The following is a 23635-nucleotide window of genomic DNA, read 5'->3' on the forward strand; positions in this document are numbered from 1 at the left end:
CTGTAAGCTCCTACCCCAAATACATAGCATTTATAAAAACCAACCAATTTCTAATATTTTACATCAGCACCCCTTTGGCTGACTAATACAGACTTTGGTACCAAGGAGTGGGGAAGTGCTTTTGCAGTTACCAAAATGCTGAAATGGTTTTATAAATTAGTAAGGGGTATTTTTTGAAGGAATTGTGAATGCTTGATTGAAAGACCTAAGAGACTGTTGGTAGCAATATGGAGCGTGAAGTTATTTTTGAAAAGGCCTTAAAAAGAAATAATTGTGGGATGGATGCTAAAGAGACTTTTTATGATGCCTTAGAAGTAAATGATAAAACTATTACTGGAAACAAGAAGAAAGGCAATTTGTGTTTTAGTTGTGGAGAACTTAGCAAGATTAACCCCTGGTGTTTTATGGAAGGCAGAATTTGAAAAAGGCGAGCCTGGGCATTTAGCTGAAGAAATTTCCAAAGTAAACTCAGAGAATGTGGCTTGGCTTCTGCTTGCTGCTCATAGCAAAATGCTAGATGAGAGACATATGCAGAGGACTGAACTGTCAGGCACAAAGAAAACAGAAACTAATTCTGGAAATTCCAAGCCTCTGGAAATCAAGCTTACAGGTGAAAGTGCCCCACTGGAGGACTTAACTAAACTTGGAACTTGTAAATCAAGATTGAAGATGCAGTCATCTCAGAAAGATTTGTGGAAAGTCTTTCTCTCTGATGGCTTGGACCCCTGCTTCCTGCATGCTAAACCAACAAGGTTTTTGAGAGAATTGTATGAACAAAACCACTGTCAGCCTGGAATAAAAGGGACATGGAAAGGAGAGATTGAAGGGGAAACGACTTCAAGAGGAAAACCATGGCAGATGAGATCTGGAATTAAGATATTACCTTGGACCAAGAGAGGAATCCCACCCATGTCTACAGAAAGAGTGAGTTTACCTGAACAGTTAAAGAGGGTGGATGTTCCTGTCCGATGTTCTGGGAGAGTTTAGCTGCCCTTCAGTACAAAGAGGGTGAAGCACATTCCCCAAGGATTAGGCAGTTAAAGTCAGCACCCCACATGTCTGAGAGGGCTGGACCTGTTCCCCAAAGGTTCAGGAAGGCCAGGTGATCAACTTGTTGCTCTGAGAGGGTTGAGCCTGTGTGTCAAAGGTTAGGGGGAATGTTGTCTTCACATCACTGGACTAGGGGGTTAAGACACTAACCCAAAGATTGGGTAAGGTGTGGCAATCACCCCAACAATCTTGGAAGGAGAGATCTGGAGCTTGGTCGACACCCACATGCTTGATGAGGGTGGAACCAAGAAAATGGCCATTGGGCAAGCTTGTAGAAAGGGTGGGTTCCCATAAGATGCCAAGGAGAAGAAACTCTGATCTTAAAAATGACTCTCAGACTTTGAAATCGAATAGAGAATGCCCTTGAGGTCTACTGAACTGCAGAGAACTTGTGACTCGTGTTTCCCTCCAAATTTCTCCTTATTGTAATGAAAATGTTTATCCTTTTTCTATCCATTTGTATATACTGCAAGCAGATAAATTGTTTTGTAATTTCAGAGGTATATAGCAGATAGGACTTTGCCCCAGGACAAACTGTATTTCTTTAAATTGATTGTGATATGACTTAGTACTTGCATTGTAACTGATTTAAGGTATTTTGAATATTGTAATGTCTTTTTGGAATTCAGAGGGTGGAGTGTAGCAGTTTGATATTATTGATGAATTCAAAAAGAATTATTGGATTATTTTTGTACACTGGTCTTTTCCTCGGGGCATATGAGATTATATTGGATTCAGATGCTTACTTGATTAAGTAATCATGTAAACCTCTTGTGCCAGTAGGACGTTCAGTCCCCACCCCTTGGGTGGGTGGGAACTCACAAATAAAAAGCTTGGCAAAGGACAGAGTTGAGGGCTTTTAATGTTGGAGTTTTTATGTTGGAGTTTGATGCTGAAGCCTTAAGCTGAGGTCCCAGAAAGTAGGCTCACAGAGGAAACAGAATTAAGCCCCAGGAAGAGAAAAACCCTGAGTCCAGGAAAAAGAAGACTGAGGAAGGGAGGAACCCAGGAAGCCTGAACCCTGACAGACATCGGCAGCCATCTTGCTCCAACACATGGAAATAGACTTTGGTGAGGGAATTAAATTATGCTTTATGGCGTGGTATCTGTAAGCTCCTACCCCAAATACATAGCATTTATGAAAACAAACCAATTTCTGGTATTTTGCATCAGTACCCCTTTGGCTGACTAATACATTACCCAACATGATTTGTAGATTCAACACAATCTCAATAAAAATTCCAATAGCCTTGTTTGCAGTAATGGAAAATCCAATCATCAAATTCAAAAGAAGAGTGAAGTGTCCCTGAATAGCTAAAATCACCTTGTAAAAGAAGTGTGGAGGACTCACACTTACTGATTTCAAAATGTATTACAATGCTACAGTAATCAAAGCAACATGGTACTAGCAGAGGACAGACATGTAGACCAATGGGATTGAACTGAGAATTCAAAAATAAACCTTCATACCTAAGCCCAGATGATCTTTGACAAGGTTGCCAAGTCCACTCAGTGGGGAATGAAGTCTCTCAACAAATGTTCCTGGGAAAACTGGATCTCCATTTCAGAAATGGATATACAGAAAAATTAATTCAGAATCGATCAAAGACCTAAATATAAGAACCAAAACTATAAAAGTCCTAGATGGAAATGTAGGGAAACATCTTCAGGATCTTGTGTTAGGCAATGGTTTATTAGACTTTACACAAATGTTCTAACAACAAAAGAAAAAAATTAGATAAATAAGACTTCATTATAATTAAAAGCTTCTGTACATCAAATGTCTTTATAAAAAAAAAGACAACCTGCAGAATTGGAGAAAATATTTGGAAACAATATATATGATAAGGGTTTAATATCCAGAACATGTAAAGAACACCTACAATTCAACAATATTAAAAAAACAACCCAATTTTAAAAATGGGCAAGAGACTTGAACAGAGTGATCTCCAGAGAGTTAAAGAAATGACCAATAAGCACATCAAAAGATGCTCAGCATCATTAGACATCATTATTTTGCATTAGAAATACAAAATAAAATCACACTGAGATACCATTTCACACCCATTAAAATGGCTGCTATTAAGAAACCAGAAAATTATAAGTTTTGGAGAGAATGCAGACAAATAGGAAAACAAAAAGGAAGACTTGTACATTGTTGGTGGGAATTTCACATAAAAGGCAAAGATATATTTGCCTAATTATAATATACCTATGTTGGAACATAAGATAAATGTCATGGATTTCAAGCTTTTTTTGGGTAAAATGGTGCAACCTCTGTGAGAGACGATCTGGCTGTTCCTCAGGAAATTAATTGCAGAACTGCCATATGATCCAGCAATCCTTCTACTAGGAATATATTCAGAAGAACTGAAAGCAAGGACATGAGCAAATATTTGCACACTGATGTTCATATTGGCATTATTCATAATTGCTAAAAGATGGAAGCAGCCTAAGTGTCTATCAAACAATTAATAGAAAAACAAGATGTGGTGTATTCACACGATGAAACATTATTCATCTATAAGAAGAAATCAGTTGGGGATGCACATGACAGTATGGAAGAACCTTGAGGATAATATGTTGGGTAAAATAAGCCAGACTCAGAAGGACTCAAAAGGATTATTTTATCAACTTAAATACAATGAGTATACGTATGGAGTTGGACTATGAAGTGTAGCTTGGTGAGAGATGTAATGTGGGATAAGAAGGAGAAGATGCTGGATATATGTAGAATGTTTACTAAGGTCACATGTAAATGTAGTAAGGTTGGACTTGATGGTAACATGTTATAATAAATCTAACACTGTTGATTTATAGATGCGATTGTGACTGAAATGAGTAATCTAGGAAGATTGTTAGTTGGAAGACAACTGGAGGATAATTCTGAGAATGTACAATATTGATTTTGGAAGTAGATGAGGATTGTGGTTAATAATATAAATACAAGAATGTTCTACTACAGGTGTTAAATATGTGGTGCTGCATGGGGAAAATATAACTAATGTAATTTATGGACTATAGTTAACAACAACATTGTAATATTTTTGTAGTAAAAGCAAAGTTGGTACTATATTTTAAAAGTAAAAAAAAATGAATATGGGTTTGGTTTTATGAGACATGAACACAATTAAGCATTTTTTTCCTTCATTTTTTTTTCATTAATAAGGAGACCTTAACTATGTCATTTAACTAATCTGTGTTCACTTGTGTATCTTTTTGAACACTAGAGGAACAACTGAATTAGCAGTTGGAATTAGATGAGACAAAAGTACCTGAAAAACAACTTTTTAGAATAATGTTTACATGATTTGTTGAGCTGCTGTGTTCTGTTTCTTTTATTTTTTGTGTGTTTTAAATAAAGTTGTTAATTTAAAAATGTAAAAAGAAGAGAACCACCACCCTAAATCTTCTCAATATCTTCTTTTGTTTTGTTTATAGGGAAAGGTGTCCTTCTCCTGTCCACACCCACAAATTGTCCCTGTGACTTTTCTCAGCTCCAAGAGTTACTTAGCCCTGCCAGGAATCCCTGGAGAGGAAAAAGTGTCCTTCATGTTTCAGTTCAAACATGGAACAGAGCAGGATGTCTGCTGTCTGATGCACTTGAGTGTGGCTCGTGGGTCCTTCTCTTTCTTAAGGATGGAAAACTCAAAATGAGTCTTTACTGGGTAGGACAATCATGGAGGGACATCACAACAGGTAATAAGAGTTTCCCTGAAGCAATTCAATGATTCCATCACCTCTGGGTTCCCTACAGCCCTTACACACAACAAGAAGATGAATCATTTTTCATACATGAGTGAGAGCGATAATGAGATATTCAATGCCTGTATTTGGAGAACTGGATTGTCCTTTCCATTTAGGTGATTCCAGACCGATCGTGTCTGGAATGTACCGCTGCCACTAAAGTGCTCTGTATTTCCTTTTTTTTCAAATTTCACCTTCTCCTTGTTTTTCTCCATATTTTTGCTTAACATATTCTAGGGTTTTATTGTAAGATGCATGTAAGTTTAGACTTCTTTAACTTCCTATAAGGAAAATTTTTACCTTCATCTCTTACTCTCTGATAATATTTTAAATTTTTTATTGTGGTAACATAAAGTTTTCCATTTAACTACTTTCAGATATTCAAAGAAAAGTTATTCGAGTGTTCATGAAAAGTTTAGGTGATCGATGGGTTGATGGTAGCATCACAGTGTGAATGTAATTATCACTACTGAATAGTACACTTAAATTGCTCTCTGACACCAAATGACTATTCTTGGGAAATAGACATTTTTGCAGACATACCCCCATATACAAGAAGAATGTTGGATGTCCCTCAACTTCCTTTGCTGACACACATAACCAGCCTCCATTCTAAAACATCCAGACGGGACCCCATGAAACAGTCAATATGCTGTTTTCTTTACTTTCCTTTTCCTTCCCTTCCCTGCCCTTCCTCCCTTTCTCTTCTGTTTCTTCTTTTCCTTTCTATTTTACTTTAAATGCACCCAGAGTGGTGGTGGAGAATATTTTAGCCACATTGGGCAATTTTTAACTATTGTCTTATGGTGAAGGGTGCTAACAAAATCCAGAAGTAGTTTTCTGATGGCTGGTTGGTTTTCTTCAATAGCCCAGCACAAGGAAGAATCTCTGCCCCCTCCACTTATTGTCCATCTGACTTGAGCAAATCACTGACCCTCCCTAAGCCTCAGGTGTTTCAATTTGTGAAATGTTAAATGCTAGATTGTAGGGAAAACAATGGGAAGGAAGGAAATCTAAATTTATTAGCACAGTGCCCACTCCAGAATGGTCCCTCTGGTCCTCCCCTCCACCTCCCACCTCCAAGGACCTAGCTTTATTGGGCAAATGTGTTGCTATGCCTGCTGGAGTTACCATCTGAAATCCCCAAGGGGCAAACTGAGTAACAATAGAGGATAACTAATCTGCTTCTGATGGGTAGTGTGGTGTGGGCAAGTCTGATAACTTCAGGGCCAATTGCATTTGCAAGTTTAGGACTAGATCTGAGAGTATCATCACCAAATGGGGACATTTCAAAGATAGTAAGAAAGAGGGCCAGGAGAAGGCTTAGATATCGCTTGATCAAATACTCAAAGAGACCCCTTTAGCTAGTTAGATACATACTTGACTAAAACTTTGGACAGAGCTGTATGAAAGCAGAATTTTGAGACCTGCGAAGAAGGAATTCAGAGAGTGGGCCCTTGTTAAATACTTCCTTTATCTGAAACAATGGGTACAGGTCCCAGGTTTTATAATCTGTACTCACTGCTGACCCAAATGAAAATGGGAAGACAAAACAGAGGTATTCAAAAGTGTTCTATCTCCTTTATCTTTTAAAAATGCAAGGCTATTTTCCATTTCCTCACAAATAGGACTTTTTTTTCAAGAAAGTGTGAAATCATGATCCTCTTACAGATATTGTTGCAGCATTGAGGAGGATTCTATGATCGGGTATTGAAAGCCAGGACTCGAGACCTTCGTGGGAAGGAAGTTTATTACAGCTGGCCGGCCTGGTGGACTTGAGTCCAAAAACCATGCCCCAGACCAGTCTTTTAGGTTGCTTTTATACAGAGAGCATGGGAAAGGTGGGGTTAAGAAACATTTGGCACAAAAAGTTTAAGTTTTGGTTTGTCGGGGCTTGGGAGCTTTCCAGGAACCATGTAAGCGTGAATACACACACAGCCCATATCATTCTTGAGTACACATACAGCCCATATCATTCCCCCTTTGATGCCTGCTTAAATTCATTGAGCTTCAGCATCACTATTATTGGAGTCATGAGGTGGGTGGCTATCATTGTTTTTACTGCATTATTTATTAAAGCGAGTACCTTAGCTATTAGTAAGGGGAGGAAGCAGGGAAGTATGATGAGACATGGAAGGAGTTCTAGCTGCTCACCACTTTGACTGTTTATTTTTTTCATCAATTTCCCAATGATAAAGTCCTTGGGGAATATCTGGGGCTTCTCCTGGCTTTCAGAGGAAGTCTTTCTAAATGCAGAATTTTGGGGAGAGTCTTCCAGAAGCCATCTTGGGGGTTATTGATGTCTGCATGGACTTCTTGCCAAGTTCCAGATCCACCCATTGATTCCCTATCTTACTATCCTGTTTCATTTTCCCCTCAGAGAGTTTACCTTTAATCTTAAAGGGGTGCTGAAGGGAGATGATCTTTTTTTTTCTGTAGTTACTTCTTGCTGGTTAGGGGCAGTAGGCCTGACCTGACAAGGTGTAAAACTCTTTTGCTATTCTATCTTGGTTGGAGGAAGATGGATCTGGCATCCTGGGCAAAGCTGGATGCAGTTCCCCTATGGCTAACAAGATGTTGATTCTGGAAAAAATTAACTTAATTAGAATTTTGAGAATAGATGGCTTTACTAAGAGGACACTGGACCACAAAAGCAGAAAAAGCCAGGTGCTTACAAAGGCTGGATTTTCCCAAAGTTGATAGGAAACAGTATTTTTCCTTGAGTTATTTTACGCTGTTGGTTAACTCTAGAAATTGTAATAGACAACCGAGTTAGATATAAATTGCCAAGCATTTCCCTTTTCAGTTAAGCTATAGATGAAAACAGATAAGGTTTATTTTTAACAGGATGTTTGGTTTGTACTAGCCCTAGCAACAGGCATTTAGGCTGGGGTTAGAGGGAACAGCTGACTTTGACATAGACACTACTTAGCTTTGTCTCTTGAAGATATATTTCAAGCCGTCCAATGACTGGTATTCAGGCATCCTGTCTGGTGTTTTTGGCGAACTGGTACATTCTTGGGCAGCTAGCTTCATTCAAGATTAGTGCACCAAGCTGGACATCCTTTAACTTTAATAGCTGTGGGAATGATCAGAACTACAGAGTAAAGTTCTTTACAGTTTTGGCTTTAAATGAGTAACTCCTGGCAATTTTTTGACTGTTTTTACCAGACTTTGTCTTGAACACCCATTTGGCTAAGCTGGTTTAGAGTCACAAGGTAGGAGTGGAGAGGGGGCCCCTCAGGATCTGACTTTGGGCCCTCTACCATGTAGTGTGGTTCAGTTAAGAGTTTGACACACCCTTCTTTGCACCTTTGGGGTCTCTAGTAATTGAGGCTGGTATTTAATTAACCAGCTACCTGTAAGCCACTGGTGGCCCCTGGCCTCAAGCACATTCTTCACCTGGTGTGGGGTGAAGACTGAGAGGTTGCTCCCAAGTTAGTTTGGTAGCTTTTTCAATTAAAAGGGCTGTTGGTCCCACTGCTTTCAAGGAAGGTGGCCATGTGTTATCTTAGAGAGATGTTCATTAACTACTCAGAAGATGAAGTTTACCAGGACTTTTAATGTGTTCAGTGTCCTTCTGCATATGATTTAAAAGGAATATCACAATAATTATCAGAAGATTGAGGGAATAGAATATAGGTACAGAACTTAATACTAATTAACATACCTCTTAATGCATAACTTTCTCTTTGAACTGCAATTAATAGATTTAAGTTTCAGGTTTGCAATACCTTACATGTTATCTCTCCATGGAAACAGGCTATAATGCCAATTGTGTTTAAGTTCTACTCACAGTACATACCAAGTGGAGCAAAGTAGGTGTTCATTGCTCCACTTCATATGTTCTTTACAGAAGCTGCAGCACCGTTGACCCTAGAGAAAAGCTAGGAAAGTAGTTTTCATTATTCCTCTGGCCTGGTGCACAGTGCCCTTTGGCACTATGAAACAGTGCCAGTCTGGAAGCAATATCCATTTGGCTGTATTGAGTCATCATTGGCTGCTGCAGGAATTTAAAATTCAACATAGTCTCCACCAACTTCAGGAGCACAACCAGAGATGTAGTAGATACTTTTATTGTTTTAGGGTCAGTGACCAACCTAGTCAATAACTTAAATGAAGAGGCAACCTGCAGTGTATTGCAGGCGTGGTTTGACTGCACAAGAGAGTTTGACAATGTGGAAGTTTGTCTTTTGACTTATATATATATATATATTTTAAAACACATTCAATGCAATGTGTGACATATCAAATGAACCTTTTAGTATTTTTGCTTCTTATTTTAGCAGTAGAGGAAAAACTTTCTATTTTTTAAAGAAAAATAAAAACTGGAAATTTGAAATGGAATAAAGGTAATTTTTCATTACCACCACTTGAATATGCACATTGAGGTGACTTTCAGACAGGTTTTATTGCTATGAAGTGAACATAATTCTGGTTTCTAGTTAATAATGCTTTAGTTTAGAAGATGCTTTTACAAACTCTTTATAATTGACCACAACCACATAGTCTGGCTATTTTACCTTAGATTACAATTAGCAAATCGATGGAATTTATGCATTTAAGAAAGGGCAGATTTACATTTTCCTTTTTAGCTTAATTTCATTAAACATGAACTTACAAAGACAAACTGATTTTTAATTATTTCTGCTTAGAAGAGTTTTAATCTGTTACACCTGGCCTCTCCCTTGGAGCTCTTTCAAAGAGAGGGCCCTGGGAGCTGGGTAGGTCAAAGAGTTCAGGAAAATCCTTTTCCTTTTCTCAATAGTTGCTGTATTTAGATTTCTCTATGAGCAATTTGAATAATGCTCTTTTACAAATTATTTGTTAATTTGATAATATCATCCAGATGTATGAAGATATACACTGAGCAAATAAGCAGACATGAATAGTTTGACATGGAAACACAACTTAAAGCTACTTAAAACTTTCATGTTTTTTGCAAAACAAGTGTAACTATAAGAGAACATTTGAAAGATCTCCTTGAAGGCTTTCCTTTGCGGGCTTCCCCAGAGTAAGGGTTCATAGTTTCCCCCCTTTGTGGCTTCATGTAAAGGAAGGTGGAATGGTTTGCTGAGGTCTGGGAGCCCAAGGCTTGATGCTTCCATGAGGGCTCACTTGAGAGTGTTGAAGACTTTCCTTTAATTTGCACTATGACCATGCAGTTTTGCACAAGAATTTTGTTTCTTAATTAATGGCTTATAATCAAAATGTCCCCAATGCTTTTATACAATTTTCTTTTGCTTTAGAACCTTATATTTTACTTTGACTTTAGCAGACTTTGGATGAGCAAGACTAATGATATGTATACTCACTGAGGCTATTAAAGCCTCAGGGACCAGTAGGAAAGGAGACAGGCATGTCTTAAGTTTGTTTTCTCCTGAGCCATAGGGGCAGAGGCTGTTAGGCTAAATTTACCCAAATATAATTTTAGTCATTATCCTTCTGATATTTTATAATATAAAGGCATCTATAAATAATCTTAACTCTGAAATAACCATAAGCAAAGGCAAGGGGTGAGGCCAGGCTTGAAGTGACCATAAACATAGGTAAGGTCAGTTTAGAATTTAGTTACAGTTTCTAGTAAGTTTTTACCTTAAGATGAATTAGGTACTTTTATTAATTAAGCCACAAGAAGTTTATCAGTAACAACTTTGTAATTTTCTTTGCCTTTTCAGCAATTAAATAAATTCTACTTGTGATTTATGCATTAAATCCACTAACAAGGCAGTATTGACATTTAAAGATTCATTTTTAGGTTACCTTTCATTGTTATCCAGTTTCTAAGAGGTGAACCAGAAATCTGATTTCCTAGGCAGAAGTAAACTGACAAAGTTAAACGCAGATTTCAAAGTTGAACACAGAGTTAAGCACAGATTAAAACAGAAGAGAGAATTTTATACCTTTAGCATTTTTAGGAGCTCTTTGATTTTAATTGATGGCATATGAGCTTTCTTTATCTTGATCACTATTCACAACGTTTATAGGCATACCTGAGTTTAAACTGAGAAGTTTGAGGTATATTTCCTTATTTTTTAAGGAGACATGACATGAGGTTTCTGGGTCTCAGATTCATCTGTCCTCTTTTCTTACACTGGTTTAACTGGAATTCAGCATTTTATGCAGAGGCTGTTTGGGCTATACTGTGGCCACATGGACCAGCAGTAGGCAGAATTTCCTAATTCAACAAGAGAAACATAAAGTTCCCTAATTTGATTCATAATTTTTACACTTTTGGTATGGTTGTTTCCAAGCTTTCCCTCATTTCACATTTTTTATTTTTATTGCTTTTAAGATGTGGGGCTAAAGAGAACTCATACAGCATTAACTCACAACTTTTTGGTTTCTTTGTTTTTCTACAACTCAAAGAAGATTTGAACATTTGGGACCTTTTACCTATTTTTTTTGTTGTTGCTGTTTACAAAACAAGTTTAATTGCAATATAGTATTAAAATTCAAAGACCTATTTCTGGTCAAATTTTTCTGTCCTCTAATCTATATCTAGACCAAGCTTCATTACAAAAATTTATTTATTTATTTTTCTGTAACCAAGATCCCCCAAATGTAGGCCAGTTTTTCAGGATGCATCCTAGTGGGCAGCACTGGGGTACTGATGCCTCATTCCCCATGGCAGCAGAGAGTGAGAGAGAGAACAGCCAAAATGAAAGCACAAAAAAGCAGCAGGCTTCCCCTTAAAGGGAGTGAGAGAGTGGGACTCTAACTCACAATATCTCTCCCACTACCACCAAACTTTTACTACCTTAGCGAAGGTAAACAAAATGCTAACTTGTGTTATTATTTTTATTAAATGTTTTTAAAACATTCCAAAGCATTCTAACATAAACCTGTAAAGAGAAATTCAGTTGTAAGAAGCAGGAAGGTGAAATGTGGGTAAAGGCTTTCAGCATACAACTTAGTGGGGTCCTACTTTGTGTGTTTCCCATGTTCCCACCTCATGTTGGTGCTGTGCAACACACGTTCAGCCTTTCACTTTATCCATCTCCTGCCGCTCCCCTTGTGGGGACTTAGAGCACCTGTTAGTATGGCAGGATGTTATAAGCCACCGACTCGGATGAAGGACCCTTAACAGAGCTCCTCCACTGCCTCTCACCATACAAGGTCACCACAGAACCATGGATTGGGACTCCTCACTTGCCCCCCAAGGATTCTTTGTGTCTCACATTCTCACTTCTCACATGCACACAACCACCCTCCTGCCCTTTCTTTCTCAGACCTGGAGAAGACGGTTTCCTTCCTCTTGGGTGTACTCAGGTCTTCCTGGGATGTGGTCACGCTCCCCTTCTGACTTTCAGTGTCAGGCTTTCCCTATGCCCCCAGGGGACTTACCTATCTGATGGAGTTCCTTTACTTCATTCCCAGGGTCTCCTCCAGAACTTTTGGAGCCCCTGGTTCCTTGGGAGGGTCTAGTGGAGCCCGCTACCTTATACTGGCCTATCAGAGTCCAGGGCACCTCAGGCAGGGGGTTTGCCAGGACCCTCCTGGTCTCCACAAGGGATCTGAGAGGGGCAACTAAATGCGACCATCTCTGACTTTCTCAGCGAACCCAGATGAGCCCCCAGAAATGTTGCAGCATTGAGGAGGATTCTATGATCGTGGTACTGAAAGCCAGGACTTGAGACCTTCGTGGGAAGGAAGTTTATTACAGCTGACCAGGTCTGGTGAACTTGAGACCAAATCCAAGCCCCAAGCCAGTTTTTTAAGTTGCTTTTATACAGAGAGCATGGGAGTGGTGGGGTTAAGAAATATTTGGTGTAAAAAGTTTAAGTTTCAGTTTCTCAGGGCCTGAGGGCTTTTTGGAAACTAGGTAAGCTTGAATACACACACAGCCCATATCATTCTTGACTATACACACAGCCCATATCAATATAAAATGATTTTGTTTAACTCAGTAATTAGGGAGAGAACCACTTGGGGAAACAATTGAAAATAAAATCTCCTGACAATACTGTGAATCCTTTACACAAAGGTAGAAGAGAATTTAACAGTTTTATTACTGAATAATCATTAAGCCAGAGTTTGAAGTGCATCACAGGCAATCTGCCAAAGAGATTGGAAAGACAGAAAGAAATCTTACCTTTTATGTAGTCAAGCAGATATATCTAATATGGTTGTGTACTCAAGATAAAGGATAATTTGTCCACAAGAGGACTTGCTGGTACCACTTGGTACTGTATGTAGGTTATATGTATGTCCTCAACTCACCTATGAATTAGGGGTGACTGTCAGTATTAGCTATTTGCCTTTATCCAAAGGTAAAATAAAAGTTTATCTCTAAGGTAACAGGTAACAACTTGGAGTGAGTCACTTACAACCCCCAGATATTGAGAGATGGGGAAGCTGTCTGCTTTGGTGTTTACATTTCAAAGAAATGCCTCTGAGGCCCTCAAAAAATATCACTGGCTTGTAAAACTTGAAAGTCTTATTTGGCTTGTTAAAAGATACACATAACATCTCAAAGGGAAAAAGGAAGAATTTACAATTGCATATTTGCTAAATGAAAATCCTTAGGAAAAGGAGAGTGGGTAAAATCTCTGTCCTTTCTGGCACCAGGGGAAAATTGCTTTTCTTTTTTTTAGATATGTATTTAACCTTACTTATATTACTATTCCTTATTTCTGTTTCTGCTTTATATATCACTGATAATTAAAAGGGTGAGCTGAACTATGAATATTGGTTTTTATTTTTTAAGAAATACTATATTCAAAACTCTAATAATATAGTAACTTTACATAAATGCACTTTTAGAAAGGAAATAAATCAAATGCAAGTCATTTAAATAATATGCTTCCTAATACCTTCATCTGAAATGGTAAATTTTTAGAAAACTTGACATTAATCTAGTGATTATTATGATATATTTGACCTCTCTTGAGGCAGTGTTGATCTTGACTTAATTTGAAATATCAGGATGGTATAAATTTGATAGGTATCATGAAGCTAATTTCATTTTTAACCCAATCATTGGCATGTATCTTTGACATATTACCTGGTGAAAGAAAAAATGGAATTTTCCTATTGGTTTTTATATGTTTAAAATAATGTTTAATTTTACCATAAAAGCAATATATTATGTTATCATATTACTTCACAAGATTAACTTTATAGGTAATAATGAGAATCATGTATACCCTGCATGTAAATACATTTTTAAAAAACTGAGTACTTGTGATAATAAGCCTTTGGTTCTTTCTTAAGCATTTTCTTATCAAATAGTAAGTGATATTTTTAAGAGAAAGTGTACTCACAATTATACAGAAAACAAATGAATTCATGTCAGAGATTTTATTTAACTCATCAGCTAATGATAAAAACAGTAAGCTATTACAACCATTCAAAGAATTCAAAGTACTACATATATACAAGCAGATAAGGAGTGCGGGAATAAATTTACAGATAGATGCAAAGTGGATCAAGAATCATTTGCATTACACCTGTCATAACTGATCTGCATGTCTGTGGAAAAAATCGTTTTGCATTATTGTCAGTTTCCTAAATGGCTCAGACAGTGAACAGTGCAGTTGGTCTGGATGGGCACTGAGGAGTCTCCTCCCCTCCCGTTTCAGGGCACAATTACTCCTGACGTAATTTCACCATGTTGCCTTCTCAATTCTTTTGAATTTTTTCTTTTTGTTCAATTCAAGGGAGCAAATAAATTTTGCATTTGAGGATTGGCTAAATTGTGCTTTTTATCCCACTGGGAAAGACTTTTGACATGTGTACATTAAATTTGCAGTGTTACTTTAAACACAACAGAATTTATTACAGTGACTCTCTAGAGGGGATGAAGGGATAATATGGTTACGTATGCATCATGGTCATATTAAAATAAATACTTTCATTAAGGAAAGGTGGCTTGATTTTTTTTTTCTCACAGTGACTGGAGATGTAAATTATTATAACATGCATACATAATGCCAATATTTTATTATCATTTAAAATGGAATCACAGCTAAATTGTGTTGAATGTGAAGGTAAACTGAATTAAAATCTGCCAAAATGCTGAGTTACCATCAAGTGTTTTCAAAAATCCTGTGAATCCTTGTGTGATGCTATTTGAAATTGCCTTTATCATTATTTCCTCTATGAACCCCTCCCTGATCTGGTCCCCACCAAGCTCTGCTTACTTATTACGGGATTTTCCCAGTCCTGCCCTGGAAGGCTTAAAGTGTGGTAGCCCTGCTGTGATTTTGAGCATTTCTGCACCCATTGCCTAAAGGAGAACACCAACCATGTAAACACACTTATCTCACTTTACTGGCAGGGCCAGGCAAAAGCAGAATTACAGCTTTTCTATCTTGTTTCTACCTTGTTCACTTAAATGGGATTCGTGATGGCTCTAGACCTGACAATAGAGTTCTTTTAGGCTTGTCTTGCTCAGGGGAAGCCATTTGGTCTTCCTTCCTCACTTTGGCTTTAGACTGTTCCTGCCTCACACCTTAAGAACTGGTCTCTTCCTTAGACTTCTACTCCCTGAAAAGGGGATCAGTACTCATAGTTCCCAAACATAGTTTTGTGCTCACAAGAACAATATGGAAACCTACACCTTTGGCGTAAGCAGTAGATCTGGGCTTGGAAAGGCAACTTTAAGAGACAGCCTAACTTGTTGTTGCCCCCTTGAGTACTGGTGTATGTGGACCTGCCTTTTGCACCTCTGTGACCAGCTCTACCTAAACTGCAGACTTGTATTTCTCCTATAGGCAATACAAGTGATATGGACTGATGGTTCATGGCAAGAAGTGTCTGTAGAAATTGAAAACTGGTATCAGAAGTTTATACTCTAGGACATAGACATGAAAAGTTGTATTTATGCTTTGTTCTGTGGGTTTGTATAGCTTGAGGGTAAAGAGGAAAAAGATAGAACTGCATGCAGAAGTGTCTACCATCTGTCTATCTGTCTATCATTATCTCTCCATCATCATCATCTATCATCTATCTATCTTCTATTATCATCTATCATCTCTCTATCCATTATCTACCATGTATCTATTCTCACTACCTATCATCTATCCATCTTCTATCATCTATCATCTATCTATCCATCATCTACCTATCCAGAACCTATCATCTATCATCTATCATCTGTTTATCATCATTTATTATCAATCCATCATCTATCATCTATTTATCATCATCATCTATCATCTGTCTATTCATCATCTATCTTTAATCTATCTAATCTTCATCATTATCATTATCTATTTCTCATCATCTGTCATTTATCCCTCATCAATCTATTATCTGTCTATTCCTCATCTATCTATCATCTATCTATCCATCATCTATCCATCCATCTATCTATCCATCCATCCATTCATCTGTGGCAGTTTGAGATTATTTTATGAATCCCAAAAAGAGAAAGATTATGTTTTTAAACTAATCTGTTTTTCTTGATATAATACACTTTGATTATATTGGATTCATTTGAGGGGCCCTTGGTTAAACTACCTGTTAAGATTAGGGCTTTGATTCAGCCATGTCAGTAAGGCATGACTCAGGTTGAGTCCCCACCCCCTAGGTGGACCTATACAAATGGACACTTACTCAAGAAGATACATGGGAAGAGAGAGAGCACTGTCATTTTTGATCCTGGAGCCCTGGGGAGAGATGAGCCATTTGCCTGATAGTTTGCAGTTGAGCCCAATAGAGAAAGCCCAAAGAGATGAACCCTAACCAGGAGCAAGAGGACTGGAAGCCCAGAGGGGAAGGAGAGGCCAGGCAGAGATCAGCTACCATCTTGCTTCAACACATGGCAACTGACTTTGGTGAGAAAGCAGCCTCGAGATGGCCTGGTAACTGTGAGCTTTACCCCAAATAAATATCCTTTATAAAAGCCAACAGATTTCTGGTACCCCTTTGGCAGACTAATACACCATCCATCATTTATCTATCTATCTTTGTGTCTGTCTGTCTGCTGTCTGTCTGTCATGTATCTATCAGTTATCATCTATCTATCATCTGCCCATCAATCTATCTATCCATTATCTTATTATCATCGAACATCATGTATCTATCATCTTTATCCATCATCTATCAATTTATCAAGCCATCATCTATTTATCATCTGTCTATCCATCATCTATCATCTATCTTTCAATCATCTGTCTATATATCATCACTATATCTAATTCTTTTATTTTTAAGAAAAGGTCTGGAAACTTATGCCCCAAACTCCCTCCACTGCCATCATGACCACTCTTAATTACTTTTATAGCTAAAGGACATAATTAAACAGGAAAGGAATCCCCTCCTCTGTGAGCAAAGTGAAGAGCATTTGTTCAGAGTAGTACAGACAAGTCCAAACTTGCCTCCATGTTATACTCAGTGGGTTACTTTGGATAACTTGCTTTTTCTCTGTCACCATCTTTTAAATGGGATGAAATGACCCAATGTTTAAAAAGGTGAAGTGGGGAGTAAATGATGTACCAATGAAGCCCATAATAAAGTTCTGCCTTGCAGTTACAATACAATAAAATTTGGTGATTTTGATTCCAAAATTAACCCTTTGAATAATTGTTCAGGCAAATGACATCACTTAAAAGTTAAATTCATGAACGTGTATTGCTGTAAAAGAAATGGAATAAAACGTTGTGTTTGTATAACCCAGCATACTGGGTAATGTCTTCACAAAGAATGTGACAAGATTTCCCTCTTCTCTTTCCTTTCTCCCTCATTCCCATTTCCATTTGCTCTAGTTTTTTTTCCCCCCACACATAAAATGTCCACAGTTGGCAGTTATCTGTAACTGATTTCATTTCCTCCAGGGGCTGGAATGAATGGCGGGCGGTGGCATTCTGGTCCTCGCCTGCTAAAGGGAATCCCCTGCGCGTCTGGTGGATGGGGATTCTGCCTCCACTGCCCATTCCCTTGGGCTGGACACGTGGCTTCAGACAAGACCTGCTATTTTGGAGGTAAGTGAAGGCCACCATCTATATTGACAGTTGAAGTATTTATCTCTCTCCTGATTTGAAATCTGGGTCTCTTGTCATTTTTTTTTTAGGTTACTACTAAGAAATAATTGATTTCTTTCAATGAACATAAATACATCTTCTTTTAAAGAACGCAAAAAATGATGAGTCAATTGTTTTTACCAATGCAAAAGTAGATTTCTGCAGAAAGTTTATTTACTGTTTCAATACCTTAAAATTTCACAGTTTTAACAGAAAAAAAATTTTACCTCACAGTAAGAAAACAAATAAATGAAATCTTTCTTTTTGCTGTTGTGATGTCAGATATCACTGTGATTCTCTCTGCTTCATGGTGATTGTATTTTCTTCTCTGGGACTGTTAGATTTTTTCTGTTTCCAATGTTCTGAAATTTTATAATGATGTGCTTTGATGTGAGTCTTTTTTTGATCCATTGTGCTGGGTTCTCAATAGAGATCGGATTAGAAATTCATGTCTGTTACTTCTGTGAGATATTTTTGAATTATTTAACAGTTTTCTCCCCACAGTTTTCTATTCTCTCTTTTGGGAACTCTGTTATTTAGAGTTTGCATCTCTTATTTCATTGTTCTAATTTCTTCACTTTTCTCTCTTATTTTCCATCTCTTTGACATTTTGTACTGTCTCCTGGGTCTTTTAAAAATATACTTTATCCTCTATTTCCACTCCATTTTAAATATCAGCTCACATATTTTTATATTCTATAAGTGTCTTTTTAAGACTTTTCTAGTAATCATTTAATGTATAAATCTCCCTCAAAACACTGCTTTAGGTATGTACCACATATTTTGATATGCTATATTTTCATTTCTGTCCAGTTCAAAATATTTTCTAATGTCTTTCTTATTTTTGTCTTTGACCCATGAGTTAAAGCAAGATGTTTAATATTCAAATATTTGGGATTTTTTCCATATTAGAAAAGTTCAAATAACCGAAATCTTTCAAACATTAATTATCATAATTAGGTTTTTACAACAGGTAAATAAATTTAAACTTCTATCAGACAGTTTGTCAAAAGCAAATCCTATTAGTCAGCCAAAGGGGTGCTGATGCAAAATAGCAGAGATTGGTTGATTTTTATAAAGGGTATTTATTTGGGGTAGGTGCTTACAGAAGCCACGCAATAAAAGCATAATTTACTTCTCTCACCAAAGTCTATTTTCATGTCTTGGAGCAAGATGGCTGCCGACATCTGTGAGGGTTCAGGCTTCCTGGATTCCTTCCTTCCAGGGTCCCTCTCTGGGCTCAGTGCTCCTCTCTTCCTGGGGCTTGCTTCTCTTTCCTCTGTGTGCTCACTTCCCAGGGCTCCAGCTTAAGGCTTCAGTGTCAAACTCCAACATCAAAACTCCAACATCAAAAACCCTCCACTCTGTCCTTTGCCATGCCTTTTATCTGGGAGTCCCCACCCACCAAGAGGTGAGAACTCCATGCCCTAATGACGTGACCCAATCAAAGCCCTAATCATAATCATGCCCAAGTACAGACCAGTTTATAAACATAATCCAATATCTATTTTTGGAATTCATAACCATATCAAACTGCTACGTCACTTATTTATTTAAAATCTTACTAACAATGTGTCACACATCTGTCTATAACTATTTACTATTACAACAGCACTCAGTTCATGGATTAGAGAGAGGGAAAGGAAGGGAACAGAGAGAGAGGGAGAGAGGGAAGGAAAGGAGAGGGGGAAAAGAGGGAAAGAGAGTAAGAGAGAGAGAGAATTTTTAATGGGAAGGAAGGGACAGTAAATACCAAACTGGATATAAAGACCTTGGAAATAATAAACAGTAATGAAAAAGTGGGAGAAAAGCATATTAAATGAACCCACAGTGTAATTGGTATTATACTGGTATAGTTAAAGAAATGCAGACTGTGATTTGGGGGAATGGAGAGGAAAGTTGGCCTTTTGACTAACCAAAACATTAGCAACAAAAGCCTGCCCTGCAGCCTAGGGTGGCTGGAGACAAGGAGTACAAAGGTGAGGCTTGCACACCTGCAAACACTTCGACAAGGCTCAACCTCGTCAGAGCATGGATTCAAAGCTCCGTATCACCACATGCTGTAAGAAAACACAACCTTCTTGAGTAGGAGCATTTTCAGCTGCTTAGGAAGTCCCATGATGGATACAGGTACATACAGCCACCTTTCACGCAAATTTAGAAACTACCAAAACATTTATCATATCATTTAGGTAATACAACTACTGTCCTTCTTACTGGAAAGCAGTTTTTCTCTCTCCTTGTATCAAAATCCCATGTAATCAGGAATATCGGCTTAGTAGAAAAGAGTTCTTACATGCAATCCTATGCATTGCATTCTGGTCTGTGAGTGTTTTTTCTGGGTGTTTCACATGAACTATGTACATTTCCAGAATATACAACCGCACATGTTCAAAGTCTTCACTGAGCTGACCACTGGCTCGCAGTATAGGTTTACATGTACTCTATTAGTTTCCTGGGCTGCTGAAAGCAATACCATGAAATGGTTCAGCTTAAGCAACGGAAATTTATTTGCTTATGGTTAGAGTCAGAGAAAATGTCCAAACAAGTCATCATCAAGGCGATGCTATCTTCCCGAAGACCAGATGCCTGCGATCCTTGGCTCCTCTGCCACGTGGCAAGGCACACGGTCGCGTCTGCTGGGCTCTCCCTTTCTCCAGGGTTTTGTTGATTTCAGATTCTTCTGCAGCACTGCTCTCTCTCTTTCATTCCCTCCCTCTCATTCTTTCTCTCGTTCTCTCTCTCATTCTCTTTCATTCTCTCATTCTGCCATTCTCTCTCATTCTCTCTTGTTCTCTCTCGTTCTCTCTCTTGTTCTCTCATTCTCTTTCTCTCACTCTTTCATTCTCTCTTGTTCTCAGTCATTCTCTCTTATTCTCTCATTCTCATTCTCTCATTCTCTCTCTCTCATTCCATTGATGAAGCAGTAATAAGAGAAGGTGGGCCACACCCCAACTGAAGGCTCCTCCTCTAGGAGGCCCTGCTGGCAGTGGGTTCACACCCACAGGAATGGTTTACCTTTAAGGACTGTCCTTCTGGGACGCATACCACTTTAAACCACTTCTATTTATATCTCCAGTAAGATGCTTTTCTCCTTTCACAGACAGAGAGTCAGCCTGAAGAGTTAGATTTTTAGACTTCAGTAAGCTAATTTATCTTGAACGGTCATGAGTCCTCAAAGCATGTGCTCTGTATTCCAACCTTCTCAAAAGCGTGAAGTTAGCCTTAGGGTAATACTCTGTCCCAGACTGTTAGTGCTCTTAGAAACGCCATGTGCTGATGAAGACGCTGAGTTAAGGGTTTCCAGGTATGCTATGAGCCAGATGTGCTACTGGCAACAAGATTGTCTCTAACACAATTTTTTCAGACAAAGCTAAAGAGAACTGTAAACTGGATGGGATGTTCCTTATTAGGATGAAGTTTGTCTTCTTTATCTTTATGATTGCAAGTGCAGATGAAACAGACCGTGAAAGAAAGAACATTTGAAAATTTATATTCTTCAATAATGTATATTCCTATACATTCCTACATCCTTCAGAAACCAAGTGATGCTCCTGTAAAGCCAGATGAGTAAATGCAAGTAATGCTCCGTGAAGGAATACGTAGCCCTCTGTGGTAGGCAGATGGAGCCTTTAAATATGTACCAGGCAAAGGGACTTGGAAGATGTAAGAAAGTTACCAACTCGAAAACAGGGCATGTCCTGAGCTACCCAGGTGGCCCTTGCGAGCTGGGCTTTTACTCTGCAGAGGAGAGATGGGGCGGCGGGGGAAGGTCAGGGCAAGGAGGCCTCGTGCCCCGTTGCGCTTTGTAGACCGAGGGGCAGTGAAAAGAAGGAGGTGGGCGGCCCAGGAGCTGAGCGTGCCCCTGCTGACACTGATGGCAGGTCAGGAAAAGCTGGCCTCAGTCCTCCGTCACCAGGAGCTGGGGGCTGCCAAACTAGGAAGAAGCCGGGAAAGAGCCCTCCTCCCGTCTGCCCACAGACCTGTGAGACTCTAAAGGGCCTTGTTTTAAGCCTCTACGTTTGTGTTAATTTGTTATGGCAGCAAAATAAAACTGACACACATCCCAGCCTCCATCTGAACCTCCACTCACGTACATTTCCACTCAGTACAAAGCACCCGGACAATGGTCAAAGAGAGAAGAGCTTCTCAAATGCCTGTTGAGCATTTCCTGAAAAACACACAAACAGCAAGGAGGCTAGTTTCCCTTTTTGTTTTTGTTTGTTCTTTGGTGTGTGCGTTTGTGTTTATTTGTATACACAGAGCTAATATAATACACATCCTCATGAACCACACAGGGGACAAAATAGTAGAAATCATACTATCAGTCTATTACTATTCATGACCAGGTAACTGAGGTGATATAAGACCTGACATACACTATGATAGCAAAATTCCCCTTGATCCAAAATTATTAATATGTGAACAGTTTGACATAAGCATGCAACAACCAGAATGCAGAAATGCACATACCTAGGTGAAAATGTACTTGCTTCAAATATTGCAGATTAAAATTACGAGTTGCCTTCAGGGTTTCCATTAAGCAATTTCTTCTCTGATACTTTTTGTTTTTTTAGTATTTTCATTGTGAAGTACTCCTAAAACCAAGGTATAACTGGTGAAATAAAGAAGGATGAATATGTTTGGAATCTCTTTTCTTCATAACCAAATCTGTATGGCCATACATCCATGATCAGGCCAAATTTGCAAAAAGATGATAAAGCATTACAAAAAGGGGATTGTTAACCTCTACTTCCTCTTGTTACCATACAGAAGGTAACTACTTGTTGGCGGCTTGATTTATTTTTTTTTTAGCTTTAGCTCTTATCAGATATTTAACTCTCTCTTTATATAACTACATACATATATAATTATATATATGTGTGTGTGTGTGTGTGTGTGTATATATATATATATATATATATATTATATATATATATATAAAATCCATTGTTCTCTTCAGAACAAGCCAGAAGCCAATGTACTGATTTGCAAAGTAGGGAGGAAAAAAAGACTAGAAGGCATGGTCCCCTGAGTAAGGTGGGCCTTGACTCTGTTGCTGTAGGCCTTATACGAGAAGCCCTGGGGAGGGCCGGGAAGCTGGACATCAGCTGAAATGGCCAGGGAAAGGAGGGGACCTGGCCGTGTGCTGGGAAGGCCAGGGAGGAAGCCACCCTTCCAGCCTCTGAAACCGTGACCCCGTCATTCCCACTGTGTAAGCCAACTCATGGTGTGGCATTTGTCGTGGCAGCCTGGAAACTAAAGAAATACCCTCTCGTAAGAACTGTTGCAACTAGTTTTCTGCTTGATTCGGGAAATGTAAGCCATCTGAAGATTCCAAGGCGACTGACTGGCAACACTGAGCCTCTTAGCATTTGACTTAGAATTTCTGCCGTCGCTATTTAAAATCATGGTAGGCACTGTCTTTTCAGGCTACATTTTGAATCATAGCAGACCCCCGCTGCTCCTGCTGCAGCCCTGGGGAGCTCTACAACAAGCATCAGTCCAGCTGCATGGCTGTCTCATAGAACCATTAACTTCTGGACGCCCCAGAAAGTTCATTCCAATGGGTGCAATCTTGTCTTCAAAAGAAATGTTTTCATGCTTATTTCCTTCTTCTTTGAATTGGAGATTACTTACTTTTTTTTTAAGATTTATTTTATTTATTCATTTCTTCCCCCACCCCCATTGTTTGAATTTGCTGTGTCTGGTCTGTTGTGTGCTGGTCCTTTTTTTTCAGGCAGCACTGGGAATTGAATCTGGGGCCTCCCATGTGGGAGGGAGGCGCCTAATGGCATGAGCTACTCCACTCCCTGCTTTGTTGCGTCTCTCATTATGTTTTCCTCTGTGTGTCTCTTGTTGCCTCATCT

The 23635-nt window shown here is 38.6% G+C and overlaps 1 pseudogene; it reads left to right on the forward strand.

The window, feature by feature from the left end:
• Positions 1-23635, forward strand: part of LOC101445115 (contactin-associated protein-like 3) — a 116603-nt pseudogene that overhangs the window by 6671 nt on the left and 86297 nt on the right.

The sequence above is a fragment of the Dasypus novemcinctus genome, chromosome 8 (assembly GCF_030445035.2).
Source record: "Dasypus novemcinctus isolate mDasNov1 chromosome 8, mDasNov1.1.hap2, whole genome shotgun sequence".
NCBI lineage: Eukaryota > Metazoa > Chordata > Mammalia > Cingulata > Dasypodidae > Dasypus > Dasypus novemcinctus.